The sequence below is a fragment of the Gopherus flavomarginatus genome, chromosome 4, assembly GCF_025201925.1.
Source record: "Gopherus flavomarginatus isolate rGopFla2 chromosome 4, rGopFla2.mat.asm, whole genome shotgun sequence".
Classification (NCBI taxonomy): domain Eukaryota; kingdom Metazoa; phylum Chordata; order Testudines; family Testudinidae; genus Gopherus; species Gopherus flavomarginatus.
Window position 1 is genome coordinate 168,713,251 of NC_066620.1, and position 26,497 is coordinate 168,739,747.

General features: G+C 40.7%; 1 protein-coding gene across 2 annotated transcripts in view; it reads left to right on the plus strand.

Annotated features, from left to right (window-relative positions):
• Positions 1–25,333, plus strand: part of KHDRBS2 (KH RNA binding domain containing, signal transduction associated 2) — a 694,643-nt gene extending 669,310 nt beyond the window's left edge. For both annotated transcript variants that reach the window (XR_007774032.1, XR_007774033.1), the window contains 3 exons: positions 691–795; positions 20,014–20,156; positions 23,740–25,333. The gene's annotated coding sequence lies outside the window, so the exon portion shown is untranslated. The remainder of the gene's footprint in view (positions 1–690; positions 796–20,013; positions 20,157–23,739) is intronic.
• The last annotated feature ends 1,164 nt before the right edge of the window (positions 25,334–26,497 follow it).

Below are 26,497 nucleotides of genomic sequence, written 5' to 3' on the forward strand. Positions count from 1 at the left end.
GATAAACATTAATTGAACAGCCATTAAGCAGTATGACTGTTTGTTCTTGGTTGATAGAGGACATAAAGCTTCACATCCTGTGGTGGAAACAATTAGACCCAATGATGAACATGCTATCAAATATACTATTACTAGTTTTAACTTCACCAAATAGCAGTCAGCTGTAGTCAAAAGCATATGCAAGTGTTAGAAAGTCATATTTATACTGTCATGTCATAGCCTGTTATAAATTTTGTAGAGTTCCTCATATTTTATGCTAATGGCAAAGACTAATGGTAGTCATTATCTCCATTCATTCTCATAAAAAACTTCCTCAAGAGAGGCTGATCATAACTAGAATGCTGTTTAAAATTAAACTGTTTTTCTAAAACACAGAATATAAAAAACACTTAAATACAGGAGGCTGGCTGGTTAATTTATTTTGTTTTGAGTATGTTTGACAACTACACTGTTGTTAACTTCGCCATGCATTGAATTGATATCCTTTTCAGCAATGTCTTTGGCATGCCATGTTTTGGAAAGCTCTGTGCGGGGCAGAGGGAAGTGGTGGGTAGGTAAACCTCATAAAAGGAAACCAATGGGTGGAATAAATCTGACACTGTTCCTTTGGAGGCTTAATATTTTTTAACAAGGACACTGAATTTCCTCATCCATTTCTTATTTAAGTTATGAATTCTGCTTACTTGACAGGTACAGAGCACTTCATTATGTGCACGAACAGAAATGCTTAAACAGATGAAACAGCTATTTGCATCTGATAGGAACTAAGTGGGACATTAAATTAATGCCAAACAAGTGAGTGCTCATTTTAGTTTTGTTATAAATGGCTGAGGTATAGCAATAATGTGTTGACTCTCATGTGCTGACAACTTCTATATTTCTTCTAAACTTGGCTTATATTTAGTGATGGGACAAATTCCTACTCTGCATGATAAAATTAGCAGCGGATACATTAATAATTGAGGAAGCAACTCCTAAGAAATGTCATAGTTCACCAGGAATGTTAGTGATTGACTGGTTTTAAAGGAAGGCTGCTGTCATACATATGTATTTACTGAAACCTCAAGTTAAGAGCCATTGTTTATAGCCTGTGCGGTATCAAATCAACATCTTGCTTTTAGGAGATGTCAAGTCACTTGCATAGTTGCATTTTCCCACTCCATGACCAGAGTGCCTATACTCATCTTGGCAGTGTGCTGGGTTGCCAGAACCCTAGTTCTTGTGTGACTGTGTCTTCTAATTTATAACCAAATAAACACAATAGCACACTTGCTCTAAACAATGAGTGGAATATGATTGAATAAAAGAGCTGTTCATTGTATAACATGACCACTTACAGTATGCCTCAGGTCTGCAGTTTATATGGGGTGAGATCATTCTTTCCCTTATATAAATAATAGGCATTAAACATATGAATTTTACTGTTGACCCAATCTTGTCAACTTCTTACTCATACATTAAATTTGATGAGACTTCCAGTGGACTAAAATACTGCTCAATGGGCCAAATTCCCTACTGATATAAATTGGCACTGTAGAATTAATGTCAATGGAACAGCACCAATTTAAATCAGCAGAGAATTCAGTCCAAACTGAGTTAGGGCAACAGAAACAGGCACTATATTACTAGACTGACTGGACATATATGTCACCTCTGTTAAATATTCATGCAGACTGTAGACACTGATTTGGCATTGCACAAATGGACTCAATCTATGTTGTTGTTTTGTAAACAATTGTCATCTTATTTTATAAATAAGTTGCTAAATTGCAGAGAATTTTAGCATGAAAATCTGTCTCAGGGTATTCTCCCACACGTCGTATGTGATTTGTCATCAGCTAAAAAAGCAGATAGTTCCAACCTGAGTTTTCGAATATATTAATGTCATCTTGTAGCATTGTGAATAAGTTGTGATAAGATCTGATAAAGTGGCACTGTCTTTAAGACAATACACAGCACCATAAATGTAATTTCTTCCTTTTATGTATGTTACTGTTGTTATTCACCAATATTATACTATACTAATGTGGTAGCTCTATGTACAGTTTGGTATTAATCTTACTCTGTTTAAAATACTTGATTTGAAATCTTTTTAGTATAAGAAACACTTGAACAGTTTTTGTTGTCACTCGAAGTAGGAGATAAGTCTCAGAGATTCATATTCATATAATTAAGTAATGTCTCTATCTATTAGACATCCTCGAAACATCCTGAAAATGACTCAGCTGAGGAAATAACGGTATTTTTTTTTCTTTTTGGTATCAGAACATGCAGATGCTGGAGATCAGTGAATATCAGATGAAGGACTAAATGTACTAAAATATATATTCATGTACAAGCATTTCAAAATAACTTGTGCAGTAAAACCTAACATTATGCTGCATTAATTAAAACATGGAGACTAAACTGATTTTATTGTTATTAATCTTCAATGAATGGATACAATATTTCATGACTGTATTTTCCATTCTATGGACACCACACTATACCTTCCCTAAATGTTGATGGCAATGATGCAAGACAAATCTATGCCCCCTATAATTATCTGACTTTTTAATGAACCGACTAGATAAATGAATAAGATTGTGCACTGCTGGATGATTTTACTGCTAACCACAGAGGTAAATATTTCTAAATATACACATGAGAAAGAGGGAGGGGAAACTCTATAAAATAGTCACATGCCATTTAACAAGGCTTCATGCTTCGCACCGTGATACAGTGAACTTAATCCGATTCAGAAAGGAAATTATTCCCCCATTTTTCTCAGTTGCTCCCCATTCTCTGTGTTCTTCCAGTGGAATTTACGTTGTGGTTATACAGTGAATATGATACAGCCTGGTAACTTTTGCATCTTTTGTAAGTGTGTGCCAGGCACTTAAGAGGCATCATCTTGAGTATTGTTTGTCCTCTATGTCTGAAATAATCATCAGATTTGTTATCTCCAGGCAGTTATCGCTCCTACAGAAGCAAACACAGATGTTTATAAGCCTTCTAGTGAATGAACAGTGGCATTTATCCAAGCTTTGTAGGTCACTTGATGTTCAAAGCAACAAAATAAATAAACAAAAAACCTTCTCTTCCCATCATAATAATTAAGGATAAATATTCCTGTATTTGTATATTCGAGGACTTCTTAATATACAAAACTACTAAGATATACAATGATTTCTCCCACATGGTGGTGTTATAAAGTAGCAATATGTTCTATTTGAGTACAGTTCTACTGTGAAAAGTGACTCTAAAAAAGGCATCAGGTTTATTGTCTCTCAGAGTCTCCAAATCAGTTTTAATCCATTTAGAAATGAAAAGCTGGTTTTCTAATTGCCAGCCCTGTAACTTCTACCTGAAATCTGAAAATCAAACTGTTCTTTGTGGCTTATGTCTCAACACCAATACTGATGCTTCTGCAGGCCAGCAAATACTTTCCCTTACACTTGTGCAGTCCCATCCCCTTCATATTTTGCCCTCAGTTACACCTATGCCCTTGATTACACCTCTTCAGTAAATTGCACGGGTCCTCTGATGGCAGAATTTGGATGTGCAACTAGTATGGAGTTGACACTTCTATGATCTATGTATCTCTGTGTATTAGGGTTTTACATAGTACCCCCAGGAATGGATTATGACTTACTCCTCTGCACAGGCATGTAGTCTAGTACTTGATCTGAACTACACAGTTAGGTCAGTTTACCTACATCACTCAGGGCTGTGAAAAAATTCATGCCGTATGCGAAGTAATTAAGCTAACCTAAGCCCCATTGTAGACACCGCTAGGTCAATGGAAGAATTCTTCCATCGACCTAGCTACTGCCTCTTGGAAAGGTAGATTTACTAGAGTGACAGAAGAACTGTTTCTGTCTCTGTAGTGAACATCTAGAGCTCCACAGCAGTATAGCTGTGCCGTAGTGCTTCTAGCAAAGATGTGCCCTAAAAGGGAGAAAAGGAACCAAATCCTTGCACCACTACCAGTTTACCTAGACCTTGTTGTATAGGGGCATGGAGGGGTTACTGGGTGCTGCACTCCTGCTTGCTTCTCCTGTGACGCAAGTGGGAAGATTAAGTAAGGGAACGGCCAGCAGCACTGAACCACAGCTGGATGGTGGAGAATAATAATTTGCTGCTGCTATAAGCCAGCAGCAAAATACTACCCATGAAACAAGGAAGGAATCACAGTTCTTTCCCTGCGATGCTACTGGGATGACAGCTACTCCCCACCCCTTAGTATGAGTTGTGTCTCTCACCTGGTCTACACCTAACACTTAGGTCAATCTAGTTATGTCAAAGTTCACTCTCCTGAGATATAGCTAAACTGACCTAAGCCCCACTAGGTCAACAGATGAATTCTTATGTTCACCTAGCTACTGCCTCACTGGGGGTGGAATACGAACAGCAACAGAAAACCCTTGCTGTAGAATGTGTTAACCACAGTGGTACAGCAGCACAATTGCAATGCTTCAGCTGTGCTGCTGTAGTGGAGATATAGTCTGAGAGGTGGAACCTAGCCCATAGCATCCAAGTGCATACATCTGCATAGTGAGCTCTACAATGGTCTTGCAGGAATATTCTGCCCTTTGCTTTTCCCCAGGTCAGCCAAAATAGAATCCAGCTTGCTGTCTCTTGGCTGTGATGGCTGAGTAGTGCAAGGGGTGGAGTGTTGTAGGAACAGCAGTGATCTGTATGCCATGTATAATCTGTATGCTCAAAAGGTCTGTTGTACCTTCCTCCGCCCCTTTTGTCTCCTTTCCCTCTTTGAATACCTGTAAAGTGACTTTTCTCCTCCCCCTCCCTCCTGGAATGCCTGTGGGATGAATGGGCTGCTTGAGCAGCTGGAAGTTCAGAAGAGCTTCCAGGTAGACAAGGTGTCTGGCACTCTGATTAGCAGCGATCACACACCCAGTGCATGGGCGCTGCGTGAACACTGCCCTGTGTGGACTGTGACCAACCAGACGTAGCCAAGTCATCTCTAGTTGCAGGCCATGACACTCTGATTAGGCAGCGATCACACACCCAATGCATGGATACTGCCCGATGTGGACTGTGACCAACCAGACACAGCCAAGTCATCTCTAGTTGCAGGCCATGACACTCTGATTAGACAGCGATCACACACTCAATGCATGCATACTGCCCGATGTGGACTGTGACCAACCAGACGCAGTCAAGTCATCTCTAGTCACAGGCCATGAGGAGCAGATCCTTAAAGGGGGAAGGGGCAATGTGCTCAGGAGGGCATTCACAAGATTGTACCTCCCATGAAGGCCCTTTGCCCAGACCACCTGGCCAGCAGTTTGCCGCATTGCATTCCATTGTGCCTCAGGAAGACTTACCTGCATCGCACCATCCATCACTGTGCTGTGGGAGATTTATCTTGAAGGATCCTGACATCTCCAATGCCATGCCTGTCCTTGGAGCATGAGTATGTGAGTATGAGTGTGACACCCCCTCCCCCCGCCGCCTTCTTTTGAGCTTAGCTATCAGTATAATAAGCATGCTGCTTTCTGCCAGACTCTGGTGGGTCATTAGTCCTCCCTAAGCTTACTATCTGGCCCAATTTCGGGTAACATTACTCTATCAGGAACACAAAGCAATACAACTAAGAGAGAGTGAGTTTAATTCAATTCTGATTCACTTGAGGAAGAACAAAGGGCAGAATGCTCCCCAAAATCCACTGTGGATCTCACTAATATTTAAAAAATCAAATATGAACTTTTGAATAAGATGATGAATTTTTAAATAAACCCCTTTTCTAAATATAGCTGCAATTTAAGTGTTTTAGCAGGAGAATTTTACAGTAAAAAATCACTATTACATCCAAAAGGGCTTTTCTTAGATTATAAGAGCCTTCATGGCTGATGACCTACAGAAACTCCATGGCCTGCAGAAACTTCAGCTACACAACTGAAGGGGCTACATCATGTTATTAGTGGATACTACTTGCAAAAGCATGACACCAATACTAACTCCTCCAGCCCAGCTACCAGTTGAGAATAACATCAGGAGACATGCTGAGCATGATCCCCACATCCCCTAATTCTTACATATTAGTATTTATTATTATTTTGTGTTGTCCTGACCATTTCATATAGAATATAAATCATAAGAAAATAAGAACGGCCATACTGGGTCAGACCAAAGGTCCATCTAGCCCAGTATCCTGTCTTCCAACAGTGGTCAATGTCAGGTGCTTCAGAGGAAATGAACAGAACCGGTAATCATCAAGTGATCCATCCCCTGTCGCCCATTCCCAGCTTCTGGCAAACAGAAGCTAGCGACACCATCACTTCCCATCCTAGCTAATAGTCGTTGATGGACCTATCCTCCATGGTCCGTGCTATCTCATATGAAATAGGCAATACAGTACAGATATATTATACACTTGATGGCAAGATGAAGGTTCTTTTGTATACCAACCTCAGGGAATACTATCAGGGTGGGTTCTTCCCTATTGTTATCTGTGTAATTTGAAAAGGCCTCAAAGGCCAAAGAATTTATCTCTGTCTTACAGCTCAGAAACAACAGAATCCATCAGGGATATGCAGAAGGTCTATGCAGACACAATTTCTATCCACACCTTCTCTCTACAAATATTAGTAACCAGGTTAGGAAGAGGGGACACTTCCTTGCATGGGGTTCCCTGTCAGAATCCTTCAATGAGAGAGATCTCAAACCAACTAAGGAATTCTCAGTGTCAGTAGACACAGCCGCACTAGAACGCCAAGGTGAGGCAAGGCTTTCCCTTTCATGTATACCCTCCAATCCTAACTCCTATGAAATTATCCAGCATCCTTCTCACCATGCAGGAAAGTTATATCTACCTTTGGGCTGTGTCTCTACTGCCCCAGATAGAAGCAGAGAACAGAACCTTGAGAAGAGTATTGTGATGTATAAGGGGCATTAAAATGTGAGCTGTCCTCTCTCTCCAGGATGTTGTGCAAATCCCTGCTGTGGAGCTTTTGCTTTTCCTCTTTGACCTTATAATGGTGGTTGGCTGTTTTCCTGGATAGGCCAGGCTCCTGCATAGGCAGTCTGTGCAGCCTGGAGAACTGCTGATACTTTCAGGTACATACAGCCCCATCTGTCTAATGTTTAGGTAAAGTCCAAATATAACAGGTCTGAATGATGTGTAAGGGGCTGTTGGCCATTTAATGAAACTTAGTGGGTTTTTTGGTTGCCACCCTCCCAATACCAGAAGAAAGAGGAAGGGCTAAAGAGGAGTCAGGGTCCTGAGACTGGCAATCTCCAGGGCCAGTGGAGAGAGGCCAGCACTCCAAGTCAGACAGATGGACTGGGCAGGCAGGCCAATGAGAGAGTCAAGCGCCCAGGCACTGTCGTCCATGTGAGCTGTGGCTGCCAAGGCCAAATAAGGGAGAGCCAGAGCAGAAGCGCGGAGCCAGAGCACCAGATACCAACCACACCAACGGTGAGCCAGGGCTGAGATACAGTGAGGAGCCATGGAACCAGAGCTGGCATAGTGGAAACCTGCCATGCTGCAAGTAATACTGGAACTGAGTACAGTGAGCAGCTGGGTAGAGTGAGGGGGAAACATCGACAGACAGGGCCTTTGAAGGCTAGACTCAGGGTGGGGGTGTAAACCCAGTGGGGGAGGGGGCTGATACTAGGGAGAAGGGTCCTGTCACCTAGAGCCTGGGGACATGTTGCCAGGACCAGAACAGGGGTCTTACCCATGGTATCACTACAGCATAGCCAGGGCCTGGGAGGGAAGCCAGGGAGGTGTGAGAAATAGACTGTGAAGGTTTCTTAAGTTCCAGAGACTATTGTATATGGTGTCCGTGTGTCCTTAAGGCAGGGTTCCTGGATCTTTTAACCTCTTCCATTTTTCCGTTATGTCATTACCATTGCTGTTTAATAAATTAAGTTTGATTTAAACTCAATGTAGAGATCACTGGTTCAGGGAAATGACCAGGGAGGAAAGTGTATGAGGAAAGTGTACCCCAGAGTGGGGACACTCTAGCCTCTGTCCTGATCAATCCATGCTGAGATGGAGGGTTAAGAGGAATCCTGGACCCAGCCTTATCAGGGTTACAAGGAGTCTGCTGGATTGGAAAGTGGAAGAGGAGTCTTTGAAGTCAGGCAGACATCTGAGTAAAGAGTTTTGGAGCGAGGACTCAGATCCTTTTGCTATCCGATTCCACCGGGGTAATATAGAAGTCAGGAAGTTCCCCACAATGGCGGGATCAATTCCCCTACTTACAGATAGAAAATTTTAATTATACTGAAGCTGTGAATAGGAGAGTATTACAATGAGCTGTGAAAACTGCACCTTTGTCAGTAGCTTTTAATAGGCTGAGAGAAATTCAGTAGCCTTGAGATGCTTCTTTGAGTGAATGAGGAGAAGGATGTGCTCAGGAGCTGTAAGATGTTACCAAAGTGGATAAATAATGAGAGCATGAGAAGCACCAATGGAAATGCCTGGAGGAATCTTTCAGTGACATCTGAGAGAGGGTAGGAGGGAATGGTTGCATGAATATCAGGCTCCTTGCTGGTGGTGACAGGAGCAGCAGTGTACAGAGGCACTCTTTTAGTGCCATGATGCAGTCAAACAGCTTGACAGTGGTGATGCTGCTCCATCCATACTGGCAAGCAACCTCCCAATCCTGCAGCCTCTCTCGCCTCACCCATTAGAAAAGTGTCATGTATACCTTCCCCACTGTTCCATTCGTGGCTCACTATCAAGAGGCGTCCATCTTCATCAGCTCTTCCTTTCTACTTCCCAGTTCAGCTGAGTCCATCCCCTTCTTGAGAGGGTGCCTGCCCCTCCAGCAGTCCCCTTCACTCTTTTGTTCCCTTCCTTCTGAGGTTCCTGTCCCTCTCTTGTCCATCATCTTTAGCAGGCCCTTCTCCATTGTGTGCTGAATCTGTGTTTTGAACTGTACTATGCGCTGACACTGCATCTGTGAAAAAATTGTACACATAAAGACCAGAGAGGAACGTGGGCAGTGCTGATAAACCAATGGGACCATTTGAAAACAGAGGAAAAAGAGGACTCCATTACTGCTTCCAGAAACCATCTACCTGCATAAACTTCTTGAAGTATTACGTGTCCTCTGAAAGTCTTTGAGCTCCATCAGTCATGTTCAAAAAGCTCAAGACACCAACATTTCATAAAGGGAGGCTTGTGAAGTTATACTTTTCTCTGGGGATGATGGCCAGAGTGTGGGAGCTGTCCAGTGAGAAATGGGCACTGCATTTGGTATTTCCTCACAGAAGAGTTTAAATTTATGTGGATGAGCCCCCCACAATTAAAATTGTCACCTTTCCTCCATCTTAGAAGGGCCTTTTCCATTTTCCGTGCATCTTTCCTTTCACCCACTGAACACTCATCCTTTACCACACAATGTCTGCTCATGCGTCACTTGGGACTCTCAGTTATACAGTCTTTGGGCAGCTTATCTGCACCACCTACATTCCTTGTGGTTCTATCCTTCAAAGCTTACTGCCAGTTCCAAGTGAGCAATGACTAGCAGGGGAGGGGATCAAGGATTAATGGAAAGCTGCGGTGCTAGAGGGAAGCAATACAGGAGGCAGCAACTTCAGCTCAGTATTTGGAAGCTGGCTTTGACTTTCCCAGATGCTGTGGCAGCCACTCTCACATAATCCCTCAGATAGAAGCTGTAGGAGTAACAGTTATCCCACAGTGAAGACCTTGGAATATTTGATGAGTTGAAACCTGAGCAGACTCATAGCCTTTAAGACCAGATGAACCTCTTGCAAAAACTAGCAGCCGTGAGTCAGCCTTAACATTGTATTGAGATAGGAATCACCCAGGAGAAAATGCTGTCAAATCAGGAACCTCTATTGATGCTAGATCAGACCAGAGCATGACAGTGAAATAGTGACATTTTCCTATTGTTCCTGAGAATGCCAATATCAGGACCTAATCAGGAAATAAGGATGGACAAGTAAAGAACACGCATCACCCTGGAATAGCAGAACTTGCATATCTATTTAAAGACTCTGCAGATGTCAAAGAGTTTTCCAAATCCTAAGATTGGAAGGCACTTCAGGAGAAGAAGTAAAGGCAGACAAGTGGCAGTGGCAGTGACAGATAAGGCTATTCTTAATGAATACTACTTGCAGACAAGTCATAAAGGCACTGGGTGCCAATTTAAAATATACTTCCACTTTATATTATGTACGCCTAGGGAGAATCAGGTGCTAGGGCCTCTGAACATGGCCTAGTTGGAGAAGTTAAAAACAACCAAGGCGCTGGTAGAATATACAAATCTTTCTTCATAAAACCAACAGAGAACAAACTGGTTACCCATAGTAGCCCCTTATGCAGATGAGAAATGTAAAGCATACCTCAGTACTGCAATCATGAAGGGTTAATGTACAAAACTAACATAACAAGCCCATCCAAAGGTAGTGGTGGGAGGATTAACACTCCATGAATGGAGTACAGCTTCATGCCTTGAGTACAAGAACTGTCAAGGTAGTGGGCTATGATTAATTCTATAATTCCCCAGAGTACACGATAGGGTGTCCCAGACAGTGAGATTCTATTATATTTATGTTTTTTGTTGCCTGTCACAGACTACCTTCTGCTTTTGCTATGTATGTTTTGAGATGAGGAGTAGGCTTTTCAAAGCTCTCAGCAATGATATAACTGCTTCCTTAGAGGTATCAGGAAGCAGTTAAAGCAGTGGAAGTTTTTTACAGATACTGCTAACAAGCTGAGGGCAGACCATTGATCAATAAAATAGAAAATATTATAATACTATCTAATTATATTTACTTAATATTATGTTTGTGTCTTGAACCTCTGTTGTGCATCGAGCAGATGTTTCCATTGGTATTCACAATGATCCCCCTTAAGTACTTGCCATGAGAGGTTACAGTGAATTTAGAACCCAGTATTGTACATGAGTATTAATCCTATCAATGTACATTATTCACTATTTGTCAAAACAGAGTTTCAGCTACCATTGTACTGCACAGTTGCCTATTTCAGTAAGGACAGAGGACAGCAAATTGTTTCATAGATGACTGGCTGTTTAACCACTAACTGAATGTTTAACGACTCGGTACCATGCAAAGTTCACTTTTCAAGTCAGGTGTTGATTACCCATAAAAATCAGGAAGCAATCCTTCCTCCTTCACATGGTTATCCCACTTCCCCACACAGCACTGCACAATTGGCTGGGAACATTATGGGAGTTTTCAACTTCCTTGAAAGCATCAGATAATGACCATTTGAGAGACAGGATCCTGGACTAGCCGGATAAATGGTATATCACATCCTTTGTTCCTATGCTCTTGGTCTTTTCCACAGTTTTTGTCCCTCTCTGCCACAGAAATGATTTATGTTTTAAAACATTGCTTACATTTGCAGCATTCCCATCGATCTGGAACCCCAAACTTTTGGGTAGAATGTAATCATGTATCACCCAGCTCTAGTGTGACAGTGCTGGAGTGAATGATGCACTCTATAGAAGATCAGGCACCATTTCATAAGGTGCAGATGGATAGAGAGGAGAACACATGTTAAGATAGGGTTCCGTGCTCAGAATGCAGCAGTAGTATACGTCCATACATATTCATTGAAGTCTTCAAGGATCCTCACTGAAGTCAGTGAAGATTAAACATGATACATGTAATAAACAAGGGAACTCATCCAAATAAAAAATGAACTGATTTAAACAATGTATTGAAACAAAAAGGATCAATTTATCCTTATGTCTCAGTGGATGTCATTGAATTGTCAGTATTTACTAACAGTTATCTCACATGGTAACTCAGATGGCTCAGAGTTCCCTATACTGAGAGGAATAACTGTAGGACTTAAGAGGCCCCTGTCAGTACTTGCTTGTACATGCTGATTTGTTAAAGATGGCCACACAACACTACCAGGTAGAGTGGTGAATTCTCTCTGATGAGCTTCAGAAAGTCTTGTGAACAGAACAAGAGATGACTTGAGGTTGAATCTTGCTCCATTCAAATGTCAGAGAAAGAGCAATCATTGTAAAATGAGACCTTGAAAACCCTGCTGTCAGTGATGCAGAATGCCACAGGTGAACTCAAGGCGATGTATATAATATGCCCCTGTCAACTAGTTTTTCTAGTCCTTCTACAACTTGTCTGACCAGCTGTATTACGAATATCATTATGGCACCATCCTGTACTGAAGAGTACTTTTCCTTCTGGGAGCACTACAAAAAAAAATTACACTACTTCACCACTACAAAATTTTGGTCAGTATTATTTTTGTTGAGTCTTCCCAGGAAGATTGAATTGGTCAAGAGGCCTGCAGACAACACACCCCCTCTGTTTGGAAACAGTGACAACAAGAAATGTTTTAAAAATGCAGAAAGAAATGTCAATGTTCAATTTACTGCAAGGGACTAATATTTTCTAGATAGCATATCAACATCTCTACTGCCTCAACTAATACTGGCAGCCTTACTGTTCCCAGAGGCAAGCAGTCGCCCTGGTCACCAATTTCTGGGGGATGCCAAATCATTGTCGTGGAGATAGGGCACATCTCTCAGCCACTCTGTTGTGTTTTGTTGTGTCTTTTTTGGTCAGCCATTTGTGGAGATTTGGGGGGTGGGGCATGAGCACCAAAACTATTTTCTGCCCTGGGCAGCAAAACACCTAGGGCTAGCCCTGACTATTCCTTTATAGTCTCACAACAGCTGGTACAAGAACCTTCTCCTCTACAATTTCTGCCACTTCAATGAGTCTTTCTGACAGTGTTTATGGGTGGCACAGTGTTCAATAAAAGCTCAGTTATGCAAACCCCAAGAGTGGAAGCTTGTCTTTGGAAAAGGACAGGTTCCCGACCCCGACATAATAATGGCATGAAGAAATGAAGTATGAGAAATCCTTTGAAAAAAATATGGTAAGGAGCCTTGTACCAGGATCAAGTACATTTTATAATATATGGTTACCGTTCTTGGAATTTGAACAAACTAAAAATCACAGATAATAAGAGGCTGACGAAACACAACAGGGTCCTTAAAGGTAACAAATACAGATTATGATAAGATTTGCTTAAACTTGTTTTGAAAGTTCATGTATGTGAATGATAAAATAAAGCGCGTTTTTAAAAAATTAGGCAGACCTTTCCTCACCTGACTACTGCTTCAATGGGAATGCTCGCAGCAGCAAGCATTGTAAAATTAGTCTCTAAAATTCCATTGTGTTAAACTTAAAAACAGAGAATATTGATGGACCATTGATCTGAGCCCATATGGCCTTGTTATGTTTATATTTTCTCAGTTTTGACATTATTTGCAGGGCTCATGTTCTTTATACTGTACGGAAAGTCAATGCTGCTATTTGCAAGAGTCAGTACTATGCCTGGTAGTTTGCAGATTCAGGACCCCAGAGCCTGATCCAGAGCTCATTGAAGTCAATGGAAAGATTCCTATGGACTTCAAAGGGTTTGAGATCAGGCTCTAGGGTCCTGAATCTGCAAACTACTAGGCATAGTATTTTTGGGAATAGTTGCATGTGAATAGCTATCAAATAGCATGCAGTAAAGATGCAGATGAGAACCGAAAAATCATTAATTAGCAAAAATTAAGAAGTACTGCGGTATTTTCCATAAAGAAAAGGGTGTTTCTTTTTAATATATATATCTTGCCCTGAGCCAGTCAAGTGCTTAAGCACATGCATAACTGTGAATAGTCTCAGTAAAGTCAATGGGACTACTCACATACTATGACAAACAGGCTTTAGTACTTTGTCATATCTTTTTTTCCCACAGACCTGAAATTACTGTCCTCCAAACTCACAGCTGCTGTTAGACATGATACCATACACTAGTTATGTAGTATAAATCTATCAGTCCATGCATTCTGGTGCTATAAGCTGCTTACATGCTATTCTAATACAGTGAATGTGCCCAGGACAAAACATAGGTTTCTGTTGGGTTGCATGGGTATAAGCAAGGGGTGGATTTGTCCACGTGCAGCAAATTAACCCTAAAAATCAAGTTTCAAAATTAAAAAAAAATTGAAAATTTAAAAAATAAAAATAAAAATCAAGCAGTGCAAACCTGAACACTGATGTGCTAATTGTGTTAATAAACCCTGTTCACACTTTAATTTCCATCTTCTGTCAATTCATAAACACAAATAGAGTCCTGGAACCATTCTTGCTATGCCATTGAAAGGAAGAGTCCTTTAAAAAGTAATTCATTGTTATTCAGTGGAGTACACCTACCAAGATGAGGGGAATGTTAAGTCTCTAGGACAGCCACATTGTTCCCAAATTATAACAATGATTACATTTGGCCTGTGCAAAAATCTATATATTTTTGGCCCTTTTCTCTTCTGTTCCTGGCCAAGAAATCTGAAATCCTAGACAGCATGAAAAATACCTTCTATTCTAGCATAAAAAGTCACCAATTTCCGTTTTCAAAATTCAGTGCAATTTTATGTAACATCCGCTTAACCCAGCAATAAAGCAAAATGGCTATTGCTATTGTTAAATAATGAGCTGTGTAAATTTCATCTGTTCAGCATGTATGTGGTGCTTTCAACACTGAAAAAAGCTATTTCCAGTGGTTATGGTTTTTGATGTTTATAATTTGAAGTAATCCATACACTGTTATCATTCCGGAGAAATTCAGGGAGTTTTTTTGTGTACATTTATACAAACCTATAAGATGTTAGGAAATAATAACAAAACATATTTCATCATGAATCAAACCTTGAGGCTAGAACAGACTTGGTTCACTGCTTTTGTATTTATAGTTTCTACTATAGTACATTTTGACCCTCAATTGTATGATTACGCTTCCAAATATTTCATGTGAGGCCTGATTTTTGTCATGGCGAGTTACTTTGTCCCCATTGCATGAAGAAATAAAAAATGCTGAACTTCTTAAAATGTATCTCTGAAAATGATGTAAAAGTAGTTGGCAGTGTATATATATATACCATCACTACATATTGAATTGTGTTGTGACAAATGGGAAACGGAATACATTTTTGCATGACAAAGTTTTCCTTTTCAATGCGTTTTAGAGATGAAGTCTTTATCTTAGCAAAGATCATTAATTAAATACTGTGATATAAGTTGAAATTATTTTTTTCCATATATTTAGGTTCTGATTTTCAGAGTTGGTCAGCTTCCACAACTGCCCTTGACTGCAAGTGTTTCAGCATTTCTGAAAATAAAGCCTGTTATGTCTTTGCATAGTTATCAGGGCCAAATTAAGGCAAGCCAGGGCTCAACATGCATCACAACAAAGGGTCCCTCATGGCTCTGCCACTGTGGCCCTGCCCTAGGGCCAAAGGCTCATCTGCATTTCAAATGATAGTAGCAGGATTCCCCATCCCCTGAAGAGCATCAGTGTTGAGCAGGGATCCCTGCTTCCCTCATTCTGGAGAAGCAGAGACGGCCCCATCATTGACTTAGCAGAGAGGATTTTTCTGCATGTGTGTAAGCAAGGCCTGCAGCTCTTTTTTCCTCCTCACATACAGAATCCTTGTTCATTTTCTAGGGCGGAATTGACAGGGCTCCCATTAGCAGCATATCTTGGGGTTAACACCTCATTTAGCTCCATGGGGTAGTTTGTCTGTCTCTGAGCTATTGTTTCAGGCTTTCTGCAGATGCAGACAGACTTCACTGCATGAGTTACCTTACCTCCATGTTTTCAAGCTTTTTATCACCATCGTGAGGGCTTACCCTTTTTGGTTTTTAATGAAAGCAGAAATTCTTGCATAATTACCTGACTCCAGCCTCTGTGGTCCTAGACACAGGTTGGTTGTGTCCATCACTGATTAGTATAGTCCTTATTAATTGGATGTGGCATATTAAGATTTAATAAAATAACATGACACAGACAGAGAAACTATTGAAGTCCTAGGGCAAGTGATTTCAGAATTTAGAAAATGTCACTAATGATCCTGTCTGCCAGAATATAGCCACAAGGTTGTGGTGTGTTGTTCAGGTGAGGAGGAAAGCGACTGTAAGTGAGCCTATCGAAACCCATGCTTTAGTACTCCCATTTCCATGGACCATCCAGTCTCTGCAGCTTAGCTGCACAGCAACAGGAGTTACTCTCTCCCTTACACTGGAGTTCATCATTTGCCTTTCGGTGCAGAGCATGGTTACCATGGGCTCCAGTTTCATAACCAGGAAGGAATATGTTAAAAACATAGCTAGGAACGGGCAGGAGGAAAGAGCTCCTGATTTTAACTCTCCACTCTCATCCCTAACCCTGATGAGTGCTAGAGACAAGTTTCTTCCCTTCCTGGAGGTTCTAGCAGGCCACTCTGTAATGTTTTGGTATCAGCCAGACCAGTCAGGGGTTCTGTCACTGTAACTTTGGGTACATTAATGCTATGCTCCTGGGTGGCGCATGTAATAGACTGGGGAAGGCAGTGACTCCCCAAACAGCCCCGTATGGCCCCATCCACGTTCTACCCCAGGCTTCCTCCTGCTGCTAGTTGGCCCTAGCCCAGGCAGGCTGCTCCTCTTCCAAGAAGAGAATCTGGCTGAGGCTGGGGCAGCTAGGGCCGCCTAGCACTGGGAGGGCTTATAATGATGGGGCCACACTACCCAGTGCTCCAGGGTTGGGGGAGGGGAGAACTGTGCACCACCACTATGGGGTTGGAGGTGCTCAGGAGACCCAGGACCGAGAGGGCTGGTGACTGTTTGGCAGGGAGGGGGTCGGGGGGGAGCTCTGGGCTTCGGAGGGTAAGGGGAGCAGGAGTTGCAGGGCCTCAGTTGGAAGGGGTCTGGCCGGGCTAATCTCCCCGAGCCCGTGGTTCACCCACTGCCCATGGCTATGCTGCTATGGCTCTGACAGCTGTAGCCAACTTACAAGCATAAAGGTCTCAACCCTGGCTTCCATACACCAGGTTACTCCTTGCAGGTTCACCCCACTAGCCCTTCTGGTCCAAGTCCCCCAAATTCATCTCCCTGAGTTCTTAACTACCAGCCACTTGAACTTTTCCCCTCTGGTTTGTCACTCTTCAGGGAGTAAACTTGCCCCCAATTATCAGTTTTCCTAGTGACATACACTTCACACAGTTTGCACAACAGAGACAAAGTTTATTTAATAGGAAAATTGTAGATTCACAGATGAAATAGTAAGGAAAACCAAACACATACAAGTTACACAGAAAATAAACACAAAGATGCAATCTAAGGCTTTACATTTCCATATTAGCTAAATTTCCTTATCTACTACAAATTACCTATTGTCTCTGCATAGTTTCCCAGCATGTCCTGTGTCCTAGAGGGGATCCATTGTTTCACAGACAGCACCCTGCTTAAATGCTGGCCCTCAATTTCAGGACAACCTTCACTTCACCTTTTCCCATTTAACAGACGTTAGAGGTGCTTTTTCCCTCTCTCTCAGACTATGGTTATTCGTGATTACACAAAGCACGGGAAACTCCCTCCTTCCTTAGTTTTCCCAAGACTGGGATTTTCTTTTCAGTTTCAATATCTTTCCTTTAACTTTAATTGTGCAGCATTGTCTTTCCCTAGATTTTACAATGTTAGGTGCTTGCAATTAATTTTGTGTAAACAACTAGCTGGAGTGGTGTCTCTCCTTGCCTGATTACTTCACCCCCTATTGCAAGGTGATGCTGCAGTTGCATCCTAGTTACAATTACAATGTTCTACACCCGGGATCGGCAACCTTTGGCATGGGGCCCATCAGGGAAATCCACTGTTGGGCTGGGACGATTTGTTTACCTGAAGCATCCAGAGGTTCAGCTGATCGCAGCTCCCACTGGTTGCAGTTCACCATTCCAGGCCAATGGGGGCTGCGAGAAGCTGCGGCCAGCACATCCCTCGGCCCATGCCACTTTCGGCAGCCCCCATTGGCCTGAAACGGCAAACCGCAGCCAGTGGGAGCTGCGTTCAGCTGAACCTGCGGATGCTGCAGGAAACAAACCATCCCGGCCCGTCAGAGGATTTCCCTGATGAGCTGCTTGCCAAAGGTTGCCGATCCCTGTTCTACAGATATACATATATTCCTAACTATAACATGAATCCAGATCTCCTAATGACCTCAAGTTCAGACCATTACAAGTTTTCATTAAAGACCTTATTGACATACTTATACACAATAACATTGTATACAGCCGATTCAGTTGCTTATTCTTTGGGGTTTAGACCTCTTTTTCTCCACTTGGGGTGTCTGGACTCTGATGTTCTGCCTGGATTTTTTTAATAAGAAATGAGTATTCAACCCAGTCAACTATTTTGTATATTTATTTTACATAGAAGAAGTAGATCTCAGCAACAAATACCTCAATATGTTCAGCCATCAACCTTGCTGACTGACATTCCATAAATTATGTAAGACCCCATTCTCTCATTAAGATGGAGACAGATTTCTTAAGCATGTTCCAAGAGTCTTGCAGTCTGAATGGCAAGAGCTCCGTTATTGTAAGTGGTGAGTGGGGTAAGTGAAAATAAACAATAGAATAGAGGTTGTCACAGAATAACAACTGAATTAGGCTACAAAGTCATGTGTCTGTAGATGCAAGAGCAAAGACTGTTCACAAACCTGTATTTGGTTGTATATGGTATAATAATAGTGCTTGCTTTTTTCCATAGGACTTTCTATTCTTTTGAAATCTAAGCAATGGATAATCCTGGCCACTGTTGTTGTTAAGATAAACTTTAGAAGTCTTTTAGGGATTGTCTGCTTTCCTTTTTACTTATTGCAAATTGTGATTATTAAATGAAGACTGCATCTATGAAAGGAAAGAGACACAGAGTAAAGAGTATGATTAGATTAATTAATCTACTTCAGATATTTAAAGTCATCCAAGTTTACCTAGTCATTGTTTTACAATTTCATCTGTTTGAAAATACATAGAGACTACTTTGATGGATGTAAGTAGGTTAAGCAATATCCTGCAGGGATTGAAAGGCTCTCTCTCTCTCATTCTCTCTCTCTCTCTCTGGGATTGTTCTACTTTATTGTTTACCCAAAACAAAACAAATAAAAAGGAAATTTGCATGGAATAAAACTATCCACTAGACTTCAGTGACTAGTGAAAAATAATTTATTTGATGACAAGCATTAAGCGGTATTTAGAACAATCACTTCTGGAGAAACCTCCTTGACATTTATCATCCAATCAGAAAAAGCTGATATGGGAAAGACCTGATGGGTCACACATTTTAGTCCCTTGCAATGTAAAATCATTCCCTATATTGCATATTCTCAAATGCTTTGCCAGACTCATTTAAAATATTTCAAGGGAAGGGGATTTGTGTGTGTGTGTGTGTGTGTGTAGAGAGAGAGAGAGGATCTAAATAGAAAATAGGTTTTACATGCTCAGTATTGTATGTATACTACCCTTCCTGTTTCAACATTTAAATCAGCATCGCTGGCCTCACAATTGTTGTTGATATGTTGAAATGTACAAATTGAGTGCAGTTTGGGATTTTGTGAATTGATCAAAATAGTTTGATATTCACAAAACTAATCAAAATTAATAACTTTTTTCTAGTCATTTAAATCCATGTTCTTTTTCAAGGAACATAGAAGAAAATTGTTTTTTTAGCTCACAGGAAACTTGTACTATGTTTTAGGGGCAGACTATCACGTCCAAAAAGGTAAACTGGCATTAATGAGTGCCAGGTAACTAGTGTTCAGATACTGTTCATATTATTTTGTATTAGATTTTATTCTGCCTCATCTTTCATTTTTGAATCTCTGTATATATTTGTTTTAGTCCCTGCTACATAGAACATAAAACTAATAATTCTGAAGTTTGAGTGGGTTTGAAATTAGGCAAAATGATTTGCCCAGTTGTTAATAGAATTTGTGCACGCAACTCCCCATATAGCACTTTGAAGTTTACTAAGTGACAGCAATCTCATTCCGATCAGAAGAAGAGCCATATGGCTCCATTATGTGATTGGCTGGTTTTTATGGTAGCTCAGAACAAAACACTTGTGATCTTTAAGTCTGTGCAAATTAATTATGTAGATGGGCAAAAATAGCAGTGCAGACACATATGGCTTCATAGTTTCAATCTTTTCCACTTTATCTCCTTATAGGAGACACATAAGGAGGATTCCAGTTGATCAAGGTGAAAAGAGAAGAAAGAAATCAGCTGGATTTTTTTCATACAAGGAATCTATATAGACAGTGCTGGTTGCGCCAGGAGAGTTTCACCATTCAATCTGAAGAGCAAAATGAGGTAAGTCTGAGGTTACTTTAGATCATGTCTGTAGAGTGCTTAGACTTCCCACCACCGAAGACATAGCATTAGGGTTGAAGCTACATTAGGAGCGGGAGCTACATGTGTACATCTAGAGGAGAATGTATCTGAGAGGGACTCTGCATAAAACTTGTAGTCACTGATTTTCATTATGATCCTAATCCTTTGTCTAAAGATGAATCCAAGAGTTCTTGCCTATTACTGTATTCTTGTGTTCATCCTTTGCTACTTGTGGATATGATGCAAATCACATGAAAGAAATTAATTGCCTCTTTCATTGTCCACAGTTGTTTTGTAGATGGTGTTATATCAATATTCTGTTTCCTGTTGTACCTCTAGGTTTGATAAGAAGTAATTAAAAAGATTCTTACTGTATGCTTTTAAAACACTTTGAGCTAGGTTCGCAAAGATACTTAGGTGTTGTGACACTCAATATTGCCATACCTAACTTTTAGGCACTTGGGAAATCACTGTTATTCACCAGGGCTCCTTATATGGAATGGAGGGAGATAGGTGCCTCAGAATGGAACCCAGAATTCTAGGTGGTACATCAGTTAAGCTAACCAATTGGAGATGCTGAGCTGAGAGGTGTGTACTAAGCCCTTTCCTCTCTTGGAAATAGGAGCCTCCCTCTGTTCAGGAGTTTCAGCTGCAGACCCACTCTTGGCATTAGGTGCCTATTCCATTTTGGCAGAGATTGGGGGCTCCCTCATAATTTTTAATCCAGTGGTTAGGATACTCACTCGCGACCTGGGAGACCCCCAGTTCAAGTCACCTCAGAGAAAGGATTTTAATTGGAATCTGTCACCCCTCAGGTGAGTGCACTAATCATTGGGTTATGGATAATCATCAGAACTGGGGCTTCTCAGTCTCTCCTGCTGCTTCAACAGGCGAGATTGAGGAGGCCCCACATCAGAAAAATCTCTTAGCCGAATAGTTAGAGTATTCTCATGTGCAGTGGCTTAGCCCGGATCAAAATCCCTTCTTCCCCCACTGGTGGACTGGGGGTGTCATCCACATCCCAGGTGAGTACCCTAACTCCTGCTCTGGCCATATTGTGTAAGTTCACCTATGGCGGGGGCCAGTCTGGAAGGCAAAGTGTGAGCATAGTTACTGGATTGGGCCATGTAGGTGAGTTAGGCAGAAGAATTCCGATTTCCCCTTGTTCATGCATCTATCTGGGGCACAGGCATCTGGGCATCAGGCATGGGGCTGCAGTGTGCATGCCCAAAGACAGAAACACAGGCACCAAGGGAACTTTTACCCCCCAAAAAGTCATTGCTGATTAAGTTTATGTGCATACAGTGTTCAGCAGAAACTGAACAAGGGTTTTGTAAATCCCCAGTGGGACCTGATTTAGATGCCAAAAGTTACAGTTAGGCACCTTACTCCTTTTGTGAATTAAGCCTTACTGACCTACAAAACTGTGAATGGTAGTAAGTCATTCATAGATTCTAGGACTGGAAGGGACCTCGAGAGGTCATCGAGTCCAGTCCCCTGCCCTCATGGCAGGACCAAATACTGTCTAGACCATCCCTGATAGACATTTATCATATATGAGAGAAAGTGTTAACGCTGGGTCTTGGAATGTCGACTGCTGACCTGTTATCTTTGTTGCTGCAGAATCAGTAAAAATATATTTCCATCAATAAGTACAAATCATGAGAATTTTTAAATGGACATTTTGACACTCAAACTACATTTTCCAAAGGTAGGAAGTATTCAAACAACTCTGTAACGTGACAATGCATGAATGTTAATAATTCACACATTAGATATTTCATGCTGCTTTGTTTTCAGTGTTCATTTTTCATTGTGCTGGTGAATGTAACCTTTCAAAACAATTGTAAACTAAGAGCTCCACAACAAATTGGCCCAATAGTCACCACAAGCTCTTAGCAATCATCCTTAAAATTGACACTGATGTAGGTTTTGCTCACAAGAGGACCATTGCTGAACTGGGCATTGCGTTATTGAATTGACATTTAATTGTATATTGTCAGTCCCAGAGATGGTGGGTTCTGTAGGTCAGCGATTACTGGAAAGCATATTTTGCTACTATGCTTGCAATTCAATAAAAAGGATGAGCACTTCAACTTAAAGTGTTTAGTTTTCCCATCTGTTAGGAAACTTACACATATTCACAGATTGCAAGACAAAGGAGCTAAGGCAAACAAGCAAGACGTATTGAAAGTTACAAGCTGTTTATCTAAAGTAGATAATATTGTCCTCATAAAAGTTTTTTCACGGTGTAACTTTAATTGGTATCACACTGACATTGGGAAGAATGCTGACATTTTTATTTATACTAAGAAAGTGTCAGGTGAGGTGAAAGCATTATAAAAGTGCCACATTCTGCCACTTTATTCATGTTGAGTAGTATCTTTCTTAGTGAGTAGCCCCACTTTCTTCAATGGTATCCTAGAAACCAGTGACTCTGAAAAGGACTGAGAGATCATGGTAGATAACAAATTGAACATGTGGTCCAAGTGCAATGCTTTAGCTAAGAGGGTAAATGTAATTCTTGGAAGTATAAGCAGGGGAATATTGAGTAGGAATAGGGCGATGGTATTGCATATATGGCAGTAGTAAGACCATTACTGAATACAATCTCCAGTTCTCGTGCCCACAATTCAAACAGGATGTAGAAAAATTGGAGAGGCTTCAGGAAAGAGCTACATGGAAAACATGCCTTATCAGGAGAGACTAAAGAAGCTCAGTCTGTTTAGTGTATCTAAAAGAGGTGCCATAGCTCAAATACAAGTTATGGGCTTGATGCAGAAATTATCAAGAAGTCTTCTGTTTATGTTATGCAGGAAGTCAGACTGATGCTAATTAATGGTCACTTCTGGTCTTAAAATCTATGAATCTAAGGATTTGTCTACACTTAAAATGCAACAGGAGCTCAGCTGGGCCACTGCAGCTGGGCTGCTGTAGCACTTCTGTGTAGACATTACCTACATGGATGGAAGGGATTCTACCATCAGCATAAGTAATCTACCTCCCCGAGAGGCGGTAGATAGGTCTTCTGTTGACCTAGCACTGTCTATCTGGGGACTTACTCTGGCTTGACAATGCCACTCAGGTGTGGATATTTCACACCCCTGATTGATGTAGTTAAACAGACCTAATTTTCTAATGTAGACCGGTCTAAGAATCTATGAAATTTTGTAAGGCTGATAGAATCTGACCCTCAGTCATATACACTATAACTTTTATTGAAATATCTATTTTGGGGATTGTGATATAATGCTTTAATTCCTCCTTTTCTAAAATATTTCTAAAGACACTGGAAATATGTAGCCTTTCAGATTGCAATAGCTACACCTTCAGGCAGAAAAAAGCCCTGAAAATATGCAGATTACAGTCTCTGAATTGTCATGATGATAAGTTAAATAGGTACCACTTCACAATTCTTGTTAGGTTCTGATGCAATAATGTTAAAATACCAAAAATATTAATGTATGCTATGTGCTTTGAACTACACAAGTGTGTTGTACTACTTTGATCTTCCTCAGTATTCTGTATCTTAACTGCTTCTCATTCCATTCTCTTTTCACAGGCTAATAAGACTGGAAAGTTGGCAGAAATGTAATGACAAGCAAATCAAAACACAGCATTTTGAAAGGTCAAAATGGGACATTACATCCTTATTATCCCAAGAATATAAGAGTGTAATACCATGGCACTATTTTCCAGTGAAAAAGATTTTAATCAAGAGCTGAAAATGGAACAACTTTATTTCTTTCTTGTGATAAAGATTATAACAAGGCTGTGAAATAAATCTCTTCCTGTTGTAATCTTCCAAGTGTGGATCCTACTTATATGTCAAAGACCTAAACTATACCAAAGAGTTCAAACCTATATTATGCATTTCATCAGTATCTATAACTATATATAGTGGATATCTTTTAGAATTCAACATTTGCCTTCTGAAATCACACATGCCCATTTTAGCTGATGCATTGCATCTCTGTTTTACATTGGCTCCTTCCTCAAGGTATGGAGACATTTTAAGGCAAAGGAATTTACAATGTATCCAATAGCTTAGTAACAAACTACTAAACATATGAAACTGTCATGATCTGATCTGTCGAGTTTAGTCATTACACACGTGAAGACTCTTCCTCTAGGACTACAGGTCTGGGGAAACAAAAGCTAAGCTATAAGAGAAATGTTACATTTTTCAACACCTAAACATACCTTTAAGGTTCCTGTGACCAAGACTATTTCTAATTATTGAGCAAATGATGTAATTAAAATTAAAGGTAGACACGTGAAAAGCAGAGCTCTTGTTTACTAGCTAAAAACCCCTCTGCTTATCCAGCTTGATATTTGAGGAGTTTGATACAATGTGTAGAATTACAGTTTAGGTGTTAGCAATGTTAAAATCTGTTATGCAGAAACATTAAATTCTTTCAAACCATAACCAGCTTTTAAATATGGTTAGTGCTATTGGTATGGGTGGATCCTGCTCAAGATCTGTCAGGTAGAAATTAAGAGAAGACAAAGTGATGTTCATATATGTATTTTCCAGGGAAATAAGCCTGAAGAAATTCCATCTTCATGATACTTTCAAGTCAGCATCTTGCTGAGGAAAGCTATTTAGCTTTGGTGGCTTGGACATGACAGCACCAGAAGATTTTTGGTTTCTCATGTTTTGGTTTTAAGTGAACAACCGCTCTCTGGTACTTGACCTTCACCCTAGTCATGCACATTACTTTGTCCTCTCTGATTGCCCTGCCATAGTTCAGTGATAAGGAAGGGGGGAGATCAGATGACTTGATCCAAAATTTTTTCCAGGCCTTGAGTACAAAAAGTGTTTGGTTTTTTTAGCTTTCCTTGTTGATTTCCTTTTCCACTAGAGACTGCAGATGTATATGTCATCTTTTGTTTTCAGCTACAAGGTAGAATAGTTTTTCAATGTACTCACAATCTGCAACATATTTTGAAACTTCAAAGATTTTGCAAAACTACACATAAAAAATCCTTAATGGTTGTTCATTTCATAAGTATCTATAGAAATTAATGTTTTCTTAGTGTCTAGAAAAATTCCGTAAACTGCAGTTTAATGTATTATGTCTGGTTCTTTGTAACTTAACATGATTTGTTAGTTATGAAACTAAAATTGCTGTACTGAACTCTCCTCTGTAATAATGCGCCTACTGTTAATATGAGGATGCAGGTATACAGACAGTACGAAACAGTAAATGGTATGACACCTTGTTTGTGAAGTTATTAAATCTTTATAACACAAATCCATTAACATCCTCCTTGCATTTGAAATTTGTACTAATATATCTGATTGCATACAAACATGCTGCTAAGAAATCATCATAGATTTCAATGTATACCAGGGATCGGCAACCTTTGGCACACAGCTCGCCAGAGTAACCATCCTGGTGGGCCAGGCCGGGCTGGACCAGTTTGTTTATCTGCCACGTCCACAGGTTCGGCCAATTGCAGCTCTCACTGGCCGCAGTTCACCATCCCAGGCCAATGGGGGCTGCAGGAAGCGGCGCGGGCCTAGCGGGCCACGTGCCAAAGGTGGCCGGTCCCTGTTGTATACCTTTTTTCCTAGATATAGACAAAACGACATTAATACCTATGATTAGATGAAGAATTTCAGCATTTGATAGGACACTGTGCTTATACTTTTCATACTATGCATTTTAAAAACTATGTATCTGTATAGTCACACAGTAGACTGCCATATTTGTAATGAAACCAGAATGGAACATCAAGTAACTTTTTGGTGGTGGTTATACTCTTTTCAGTTTTGCCTTTGTGATTAGGTTGTTACTGTTGTCATTTGTAACATTACCTAAAGTTCGCTATGCTTAGCACAGGACATTCCTAGGAACTACTATGACTACCAGAGGCATCATCGTTTAGTTACCGCATGCAAATTAGAAGTTATAAAGGGTAATTTATGTTTTGAAAACACTCAGAATAGTCACATGTACACCAGAGATGCAAATCATAGAATCATAGAATATCAGGGTTGGAAGGGACCTCAGGAGGAACAGGATCACATGATTTCCTATGAGCAGAACTGCTTACTTATACATAAATGAAAAGAGATGAGGGGTGAGGAAGAGTCTATTGTTAAAATAGGAACAAGATTGAGGTAGAGGAGAAGAAAGAGGAAAATGATATGTGAGTGGAAGGTGTTTGGTAAAGGAGCAGAAAAGGATAAGGTCCATGATGGAGCAAGCCCATTGAGCTGTTTAAGAACAAGGAGGGTTTCTTTTTAATGGATTCTTGAAATAAATGGCCCAATTTACAATAGATTGTTTTTCAAACTCACACAAATGGAG